This window comes from Pseudorasbora parva, chromosome 3 (assembly GCF_024679245.1).
Source record: "Pseudorasbora parva isolate DD20220531a chromosome 3, ASM2467924v1, whole genome shotgun sequence".
In the NCBI taxonomy this organism is placed as follows: Eukaryota; Metazoa; Chordata; class Actinopteri; order Cypriniformes; family Gobionidae; genus Pseudorasbora; species Pseudorasbora parva.
In genome coordinates, this window is record NC_090174.1 from 15,578,727 (window position 1) to 15,588,430 (window position 9,704).

A 9,704-nucleotide genomic window follows, 5' to 3' on the forward strand; every position below is an offset into this window, starting at 1 on the left:
GCTGTTATAGTCCTGTCAGTATATCAAGTAGTATAATTTAGCGCAATTTTAAGTATTTTTCTAAGTACATGAAGTATATTTCTGAGAAGTACATAACTAAAAGTATTATTTTTAATTTAAATAAGTATACTAATAGCACACTTTAATAAACTTCTTTTTGTACGCGATTAGACTCTTTTACTTGGCAGATAAAAGAGAGAGAAGACTGGTCTCTTTTGATTTGAACAGGTAAGTAATCATCTAGAAACCACCCTGAACCAAATGCATAGCAACACACTCAGAACACATAATCAACCTCATAGCAACATCCTGGCATGCACATGTGGATACCACTCCACTATACATGATTAGCCATGGTTAACCATGGTGTCTTTTTAAAGGTATATAAAACGGTAACTAGTGAGTCAGGAGTTCCAAATAATTTGGGAGACGGACAGTGACGTTTATAGATTTAAATGGGTGGCATTGTATTGACTCTGCAATGACCCCATACTGAGTTGTGCAATCTTGTACTGTTGAATCACAGCTTGAATCATTTAGCTGCAATCCCTATATATAAACACAGATGTTTGGCACCTCTTCCTCAGTATGAGCTGATGTGGCAAAATTTCTTATTCTAATTCCTTGTCTTTTATATTGCCTCAGTTGTAAAAAAAAAAAAAATAATAATAATAAAAAAACATATTCTCAGATATGTTAATACGCAGATATGATGTTGTGATATCAAATTTCTTAAACATTACATAAAATGGTATAGAACAGATGACAAACCAATAAAAATGGTTATTATAGCAAAATGGGCAAAATAATATAAAGAAATAAAGCCTGGATGAACAGTATTTATTACATCGTTTTCTGAAATGTTTGATGCTAATTGGTCAGTCGTGTCATTGACTATTCACATTCAATGAAAATAAAATAATTGAACCTCAAATCAATATTTCATGTCCACAGTTGTGTATTGTGAGTGTGTTTATCCTTAAATTAATATCCAACTAAAATTAAATTGATTAGTTTATTTAGTAAAGGCAAATGTTATCTACAAGAATAACTTGTACAAAATCTTTACTCAGACTCTTGTTGTTATAGGTGTTAGCCAGAAGATGGTTTTGTTATATCAATGGCATGTTCATAGATTTTTTTTTTAAACAACTTTAATTCTCGTCAGCAGTTCTTCAACCCAAGCACATGCTCTACACTTCACCACAATGGTAAAAACTCTTTAAATGCAAACATAAAAGAACATTAGTCTCCCAATATTATTATTATCTTAATAAAACTGCATAAAATTAAATTCATGCAAAGCATGATGGGAAGTGGAAATCATGTTCCAATAATGGTACATTAACACAACTAAAGTCGTTTATGTACTCTCAACTCAAATAAATTAAAGTAACTGAAAATAATTGTGTTGAATTAACTTGATTTATTTAAGTAAACTGATTAAACTTTAATTTTGACCAAATTAATTGAAACATGTCCTTTCAAAATAAAAACATTAATAAAACATTTTTAACATCAGTTTAATCCGTGCAATTGTGTTTGAATGAGAAACCTAATAAAATGGCATTAAATCGAAATTAATTGTTTAAATAAAGTTAACAGTATTGTAAAAAGGATGACTGTTACATTATCCCTGACATAAAAGCACACCATTCAGAAAAGCAAACATTCTGCCTGATATTTTCATGATTTTTTTATTTTATTTTTTTATTATAGTTTTATCATTTGATCTGATATTTTCCACACTACACTAAATCTTCAAAAAGAAGCTTATGTGTTTGCATCAACACACAAAAAATACCTCTCATGATGACTTAGTCACCTCTTCTTTCATCTGGGTCAGTTTTGTGCTGGATTCTCAGCATCAAAATCATTATTTTCTTTCAAAAACAAAATATATATACTTTTTTATTAATTATCAATAGATGTGATGTCTCTGAGCTGTGGGTGACCATGAATGATGCAATCCTTAATTCATGAATTGTTGTTGTTTTTTTGAAGGACACGACCTCCGGTTTATTCTCACAAGCCATAAAAAATCTTTCATTTGTAAAACACCCATCTCTAAATAGTCACTATAATAAAAGAATCGGATTTCCTCTTGGTTGTATTTATTTTCCATACACCCCCATTGTCTTATTTGATGCCTTGTAACCTGATGCAGAAGCTTCTGTCACTCATCACCAGCGTGATTTTATTAAAGCAGCTCAAATAACACAGAAATCTCAAAAGATCAAGTCAAACATTTGAGCGATGGGTGCTAATTCAATTGTTATTCCCCAGCCTTACTTCATTTCCCAAAATGTCTTGTTGTCCTCTCACGCACACAGCAGCAGCACTTATTGATTGGATTCAGTCAATAAAGGCTAGTTTCCTCTACTCTGATCCTAATGCACTTAGGGAGAAGGTCCCTGCCGGCGTGACTGCTGCCAGGTTATACCAGAGCTGAAAGCAGAGCACATAAATTATTCAGGAGCTTCTGCTAGGCATCCATTAATGATGTCACCCAACCCTGTGGAGCCAGACATTGTCCCATGGGATGTTATGCTTGTGGGGGTGCTGATCTGTAGGACACCAAGGCTGCTATATATAGCTCTCCTACATGAATAAACACAAAGAAAAAAAGCATTTTCCTAATTGTAAATAGTACATTTACAGTAATCAAAATAGTTCAGAGCTTTTCATTTTCCTTTTCCAGCTTTTATTGCATAAAATCACTTCAATAATTGTTTTGATTTGTCTTGAAGTTTAAAATCCTTGATAATTGTATTGACTCTCTAATTACAAACATATTTATATTTGTTGCAATACAGGGTTATTTTCTCTTGTACATTATTTAAACAGTGTTATCTGTCAAGTCAAGTCACCTTTATTTATAAAGTGCTTTTTACAATGACGATTGTTTCAAAGCAGTGTTAACAGGAAAATAATGGAACAGAATTTCATTTGGCTGTACAACCTCTCTGGTGAAAACGGTGATGTTATCCAGCTAATTTCAATTGTCATATAGTGTCAATGCGGACAGGTCAATAATATAGTTGTTATTTAAGGCCCCGTCCACACGGAGACGCGTTTAGCTGTATACGTATAAATTTTGTACCTTATCAGCGTTTCGTCCACACGGATCCGGCGTTTTAGAAGCATGAATCCGATATTTTTCGAAACCGGGTCCCAAAGTGGGTAAATCTGAAAACGATTATCTTCCGTCTTCGTGTGTACAGCGAATCCGTATATTTTCTGAAACGGTGATGTCATCACACTACGTCCAGCACGATGAAAGAGTTAAGGGATACAACTACGGGCACTGGGCATGCGCACATCAATATCGCGTCATTTAATTAACGTATCTGCATTATTGTAAGGGTATGTTTTGGGTTGGGGTAGGTGTAGGCATTAATAAAACACATCTGTTAAGTAGCAAATGTATTTATTGTTATTTTATTGTTAGATCACTAACCTCCGACCACTGCTATACCCCTTCTAGCCACAACTCTTCTTCTCCGTTTTAAGTGTATTTCTGTAGCAGAATTACAGCGCCACACACTGGCCTGGCATGCAAACTACATCGTTTTTAGTCCGTTTTCTTAATCTTGTGTGGACGCAAATATTTCTTGAAACGAGGAAAAAAAAGAACGGATTAGGAAAGCGCTGGCTTCGTGTGGACGAGGCCTAAGTGTCCTCAACTGAGCAAGCCAAAAGCCAAAGGGGATGGTCACAGTGAACTCTAAAACTCCTTCAGGACCAGAATGAAGAAAGAAACCTTGGGAGAAACCAGGCTCAGTCGGGGTGCCAGTTCTCCTCTGGCCAAACAAACAAACAAACAAACAAACAAACAAACAAACATACAAACAAACAAACAGTGTATGATTATGATTCTGGCAACATTACAGGTCAGAAATCATATTAGATCAATAGATATTTGTAAGATTATTGAAGGATTGGACTTGCAGTCATCACGCTGGAGACTGGTTTAATGAGGGTCTTGTGTTGATGCAGCATTTACAGGTGGGAAATTAATAGACATGCTCTCTGCAGAAATTTCAGGGATGTTGGTCATGTTCAGGCACAGGTCCACCTTCTGATCTGGATACGGCCCAGATCCGGCTGGCTGCAGTAAACTTCAGGATAAACAGAGAGACTAACGTAAGCGTAGGTGCCACTCTTTTTATGATGGAAATTAATACATCAGGTGTTATGGGAAGTCTTCCCAGTTCCGGCTGACCTAGTTAATGCAGGCAAACAATCATTTAACTGATTTGAATAATTGAAAGGTTTTATCAACTGACTAGAGTTTTGAGACCACAATAGACCCTTTTTCAGTTAGTAAACACTGTGACATTTTTTTTGTGTAGGCGGAGCTTAGCTGGAGTTAGAACAGTTCCCCTGATTGCTTCACTAACACTATAGCAAAGTTTTTTTTTTAAGGTTTATATATATATATATATATATATATATATATATATATATATATATATATATATATATATATATATATATATATATATATATATATATATATATATATATATATATATATAGCTTATTTTTAAACAATGACTGGACTAATTTTATCTGAATATGTAAGGTCACTCTCTGTCTGGGACCATGACTGTTATTTAAAAAAGTTAACTTTACACACATAACACATCACTTTTTGAATAGCCTAATGTTTGTACTCTACTGTTGTGCAGTTTTAAGAGGGTATATGGCATTTTTTAAATGTATTTGCCGAAATTTGTAATATTTATATAGGCTAGAGGTTTATTTAAAAAGCCATTTTTATTTTTTATTTTTATAAAATTTGTATTAAATATCTAAATTTCTCAGTTTACTTCATGGGGAAAACATGAATGTGCATAGTTTAGATTGTTACATGCAATCTATCAACTATGTGCTAAATTGACACGTACAAGACTTCAAATACAATTAATTAATAGATTGTATGATGTTGAAGTTCTGCCTAGCGCCTAGCACACTGCAGTCCTCTTCTTTTATTGCGTTTAACCACAGCTGTCGTCTTTTTTTGTCTACCAGTAGCAGCAGGTATGCTGTAAAATTCAAATTCAGGAACGCATATACTAACTGTTCAGCATTTTGCATTGAAAGCATGTGCTGTAATTTAGATATATATATTTTAAGATGAAATGCAGTTTTACTGGTTCTATACATGTGGTGTTCAAATGAAAGATTGGTATCAAAGAACACACCCAGGTTCTTCACTGACGATGAGGGCTTGACAGAGCAGTTGTCAAGTGTTAGACAGTATTCTAGGCTCCCTTTCAGTTGGTCACGTTCGATGTTCGGCATACGTTGGACTTAGTTCAACGTACGTCGGACTTAGACTGAAGAATTGGGATCTGACTTTCAAGACCAATCCTACTTTGAGTGTGTAAAAACAAGCCAATGAAATTTGGCATGCGATCCACGCATTCCACGCTCCGCCCCGCAGCGCAGGTATAAATAGGAAGTGGAATGGTAGATCAGCGCTTTCTACTTCAGAGCCGAACAGTTCTATTGCTGTTTCTACGGAGAGTGTGGAATTCGAGTCTCGTGAGAGAAAACTGCCAGTGCGGGTGATACGCCGCATCAGCGAGTGATCGTCAAAAGTGAAACTAAAAAAAGCTTGTTGGTTCGGTGGGCGTTACATACATACATACACTGAGAGCTCACACAGGCTTGCACTGATCGGAATGTGTGTAGCCGCGGTAATCTCCCTGAGTGCTTTAGCAAGCTAAAAGAGCAGTTTTCCATTCACAAAAGAGCAACACGGTTTGACCCTGCATCTTTTTCAATATGTCATTCAAACCGTGTGTTTCTGGGTGCGGGCGATTTCTGTCTCCGCTTGACGGGCACGTTCGTGTGTGTCGAGTGTGACAGCGTGGCCCGAGTCCGACCCGGAGCTTATGGCTATGCTTGCCCGGGCTGCCGCTAGTGTCGGGCTCGAGATGAACCCTCCTTCACGGTTGGACGACTGGTTTCTCGGGACAGCCCGTGCTGGTTCTCAGCGCCCCGCCCTGGTACTATTCTTCCCGGAAGTGCATAAGGAGCTCATGAAGTTGTGGGCGGCGCCCTATAGCGCTCGCCTGCGATCGACTGACTCCTCCGTCCTCACTACCCTCGATGGTGGTGCGGCTAAGGGCTACGAGGGGATCTCTCCAGTCGATCCGTCGGTTGTAATGCACCTGTGTCCAAAGACTGCTGCGGACTGGAGGCAGGCCCCGCATCTCCCCTCCCGGACGTCTAAGTTCTCGTCCGGTCTGACGGGCAAGGCTTACACTGCCTGCGGGGAATCCGCATCAGCTTTGCATGCCATGGCACTCCTGCAGGTCCACAAAGGCCAAAGCGCTCAAGGAGCTGCACAAGGGGAGTTCTGACCAGGGCTTTATGCAGGAACTGCGTGCGGAGACGGACCTCGCCCTGAGGGTGACGAAAGTCACCACACACTCCTTGGGTCAGGGTCCCGCTAAGCCGGCTGGTAAGCTCAAGGGGAAGCGGCCCTGAGACGGGCAGCCCAGGGAGAAGAGGACCTGCTCTGAGGGAGATGATGTCCGCATCCCTCCCCCACCCCCCGGAGGAGGATCGCGGGGCCCCGACTGGTCACACAACATCGCTGTAGCTGGCTGTCCGAAGTCCAGCGGTACCCACATTTTCACAAAAAGAGCAGTTTCCTCTCTCTTTGGGCCCCAAGAGGGTCAGGTTGGCAGTGTGCGAAGCCCACGGGCCTTGTCACTTCTTTCCTCCCCTCTCTTTGCCAGGGGGCAGCAGTGTGGGTCTCGAGGACGCCTCCGGGCCTTCTCCCCCACACACTGCCTCTCACTGGAATACTCAGTCAACACTCCAGGCCGCTCCCGGGCCTCCTGAGTCAGGGCTGAGTACTCCACTTCCCTGCCTCTGGGCAGTGGACAGCAGAGTGGGCTTCGAGGAGCTGGATTCGGTCAACCGGACTGCGCGCCTCTAAGAGGAGTTAGTCCAGTCAGTGTTGAACTGCTTGAACTTGTTCCACGTACAACGGGGGCCACGTACAACGGGCTTGCAGTTGCAGGTCTGTGGACGGGGCCGCAATTGCATTGGCATATCAATTGCCTCGAGTTACTGACAGTACACTTGGCACTCCGCCGCCTCAAGGGGCTGCCACATGGCAAGCATGTACTGGTCCGTACGGACAGCACCACGGCCGTTGCATACATCAACCGTCAGGGTGGTCTACGCTCCCATCGTTTGCTCCAACTCGGAGCGTGGAATGCGTGGCTCGCATGCCAAATTTCACTGGCTCGTTTTTACACACTCGAAGTATGATTGGTCTCTAAAGTCAGATCCCAATTCGTCGGTCTAAATCCGACATACGTCTCCGTTCCCTCCTCCAGGGAATGAGGGTTACATACGTAACCGAAACATTACTACTTGTGGAGGTTTTTTTTTTTTTTGTCCAATAATTAAAATTTTTGTTTTATTTTGAATTAAGTTGCAGGAAATTACAAGTTGTCCATTTCTTTTATATTATTTTTAATTGGTAAGTTTTGTCAGTGTGGGAAGAAATATAGAACTGAGTATCCTCAGATTTACATTGAAAACTAATGCCATGCTCCCTAATGATATCTCCCAGTGGTAGCATGTAAAGGGTGAAAAGCAAAGGACCTAGCACTGAGCCTTGCGGTCCTCCATGTGTGACATCTCTTATGATTAACTACTTATCTGATAATGGTCAGATGACTAAAACCAGAGGTGGGGGATGTTGATTCTAGAGAAACACTCTCTTGAAGCTAATCTAGGTCTTCAGGATTACTGCATTTCCAGGGAGGTGAGTGTTATTTTTTTCAGGGCTGGAGCTAAACTCTGCTAGCCTGACAAGCCAGACCCACATCAAGATGTTTGGTCTGGAAACTCACCATTGACAGCTCAATCCGAGGGGCGGGATAAACGGTTGTCTTTCAAACTCCCTCTGCACGCGATAGGATAGCGTGGATTATGGATAATAAAATAAAACCAACCAGAGCAACAAAGGTGAAGCAGAGCTTGTTGATAGATTAAACATTCGCCATATCCGGTCGGCAAAACTCCGAACACATCTTCCCTTTTTAAGAATGACTTCAGTGCCGTTCTTTGTTCTTTTCTCAGAGAAAAGCTTAACTCCAACTCTTCCAGAGTCGCGGTCAAATCTGGTTCGAAAGACCGCCGTTTGGCAGTTTCTGTGTTTACTAGAAGCACGCGAACACAAATCGGCCATCATCATTATGGCCCCGCCCACCCACTTTATACACCATGTGATTGGCCCGGCAAGAGTTAGGGGAATACAGCTCAGAAGGGTGTTGAGAGTTGCTAGACGACACTCGCGGGCAGATTAGATTTGCTGCCGCTAGGGTGCGTCTAGATTTCTAGGCTAAAACTCTGCAAGATGTCCCCTAATTTAAGATTAAGTTTTAAATTGTTTTTATTAGAAAAGCTGAATAAGGTTTCAAATTAATTGCACTTTGGCCTCCTGTGAGACTTAGGGTGTACTCACACTAGGCACGGTTGCCATGAACTGGGCCCGAGTACGAATGTCCCCACTCCCCCGCTGGCCTGCACTCACATAGGGTTTCAGCATTCGTGCCGGAGCACGCTTACGTCATTATGGTGCGATGGTTTCGGGTTTCAGCATTCGTGCTGGAGCACACTTACGTCATTATGGTGCGACGGTTTCGGGATAAACAGAAAGAGCGGCGCTCTCTGAACACAATGGAGTCCATCGCTCTGTTTTCTTTGTGGATAATTTTGTGTCGTTTGGTCCACGGTGGTCCACAGCCCTCTCACAGCCTGTTGTTAAACAGATGTGTCGCCTTAGTGGCGTGAAAATGTTCACGTAATCGTGCTGCTCGTATTATGAGGTTTGCAAGGTACCAGCTGAAGTGCAGCAAGGACTTTGCAGCTTTGATTACGGACTCCAGCATGGTTAGCGCTCACACTGCATGCGAACCGCGCCCGAGTCCAACTGAATCGTGCTCTAGCCCACCTCTTCCAAGCGGGTCAGGGCCGGCTAATCGAGCCACGCCCAGGCACGGTTCGGAGCACTCACACTAGTCAAACGAACCACGCTTTGGTAGTCAAACGCACTCGGGCACGGTTCAAACTGGCTAGTGTGAGTACACCCTTACTCCCACAGACATAAAGAATCTGCCTATTAATCTTAACAATGGTGACATGCTTCATGCCACAATGCATGCTGGGAGCCATGGATCAGTTTTGCATGATGCACCCAGAATGTATTGTTAATTTGTTGCAACTTGTATGCTTGTTAACTTGTAATTACAAATCGATTTTGATTGATTGATACAATTGTTGAACCAACTTCTTTTCACTGGTCAAGCCAACTTTTTTTTTTTGCATTTAATTGTCCAGTTAACTAAAATATAATCATTACCCTAAATTGTTTGAGTTGGATTTTTTACAGCATAGAGTGTATAGCAAAAGCTAATTTGCATATCGGGTCCATGGAAAGGCTTTTCTAAAAAATGAAATAAATAAAAAGGGGAGAAAGCTGCTTATCATAGAATAAAATATTCCACAAATTTAGCATATATAAATACATACCTAAAATACCTGTACATACCTATTATAATGCTTCTAACCTTGACAACATTTATTAAACAAACATTTATTAAATTTAAATATGTGCACAGCTCTGGTTTGTGTTAAACCAGCGCTTTACCAAAAATATAATAAAC